The sequence below is a fragment of the Sinocyclocheilus anshuiensis genome, unplaced genomic scaffold (genome assembly GCF_001515605.1).
Source record: "Sinocyclocheilus anshuiensis isolate Anshui unplaced genomic scaffold, SAMN03320099.WGS_v1.1 scaffold267, whole genome shotgun sequence".
NCBI classification, from domain to species: Eukaryota; Metazoa; Chordata; class Actinopteri; order Cypriniformes; family Cyprinidae; genus Sinocyclocheilus; species Sinocyclocheilus anshuiensis.
The window spans coordinates 2,253,025-2,254,368 of NW_015552637.1; positions in this window are offsets into that span (position 1 = coordinate 2,253,025).

Genomic DNA, 1,344 nt, shown 5'->3' on the forward strand with positions numbered 1-1,344 from the left:
TAAATTGAAGAAAAAAAAAGTAACTTGCGTTACTTATTTGAAAAAGTAACTCAGATATTCTCTTGTAAATTAAAAAGTAATGTGTTACTTTACTAGTTACTTGAAAAAAGTAATCTGATTACGTAACTCGCGTTACTTGTAATGCGTTACCCCCAACACTGCTAACAAATGTCTAATAAAAGTAAACACACTTTTCAGTCAAAGATATTCCATCTTCAGATAAAAGCAACCGCTGACACCAGCACTGGCACTGTAAAGTTTTCCTGCACCATGGTGCACATATTAAAGTTATAAGAGCAAACAGAGGAGACACCACAATTGGACACCATGGGGCTGAACTCTGCAGGGGCCCAGATAGGGCTGCACTTTGATGAGGTGTGGATGATCAGAGAGGGACGTCTACATGATGTTCTATAGCACCGAGAGGCCACTGAAGCTATAATGATCTATGATTACCAGTGTCAGTTTTTGATCTAGGCTTTTCCGCCATATTAGCCTCCTCTGCAGGGATGGCAGAACAGGCGGTTTGGGGAAATAGCTTCTATTGTTATTAACTCAACCCTCATTACCTAAGAGACTGGGGAGGATAGCTGTGAAAAAAATACCATGAAACAGCAAAAAAAAAATCCTGGCACCATCATTGAAAATACACTGTCAAGTTATCAGTTCTCCTTTATCATGTTCTCTTTTACTCGTTGACTTTCAGCTATTGTGTATGCAGCTTCAATCTGAAACAAACCATCTTATAAGGGCAAAACATCCAGGGACTTTACTGTGATGAATGCTACACCATTGTGTTGAGCTCAGGGCTTTATGTGGTGTATTTCACTTTTCCATTACAGCTCAAGGGTATAGGTAATTCCTCCTGTATCTGACATCACAGGCCCGTTTTATTACGTACTGCAAACGTGAAACATGAGGACAATGTCTGAAGCACTAATATGTGAACTATATAATAACCTATATGTGTTTTAAAAGCTTATATGTTTTATGTTCACACATAATTTCTACTTTATATAGCATCACATGTCATTATTTATCTGACAAAGGTAAAGCCTAGAGTGCTTGTTAGTCAGCTTGTTAATACAGGCAGTTTTGCCTTTATTAGGGCAAGTGTGATCTTTACAACTCACTAAAAAACTTGCTTTTAAAGCATCAGCAAACACAGCAAGAGGTTAATGTTTAACTTCTAAGAATTTAAGCAAATAATGATAATTTTTAGCTTTCATATGATAAATTGGTAAAAATAGTAAAAACTGAATATTAGAATTATTTCCATTTGACACTGAAGGAAATTCAGCTTTGCCATTACAAGAATACATTTTAAAATATATTCAAAAGGAA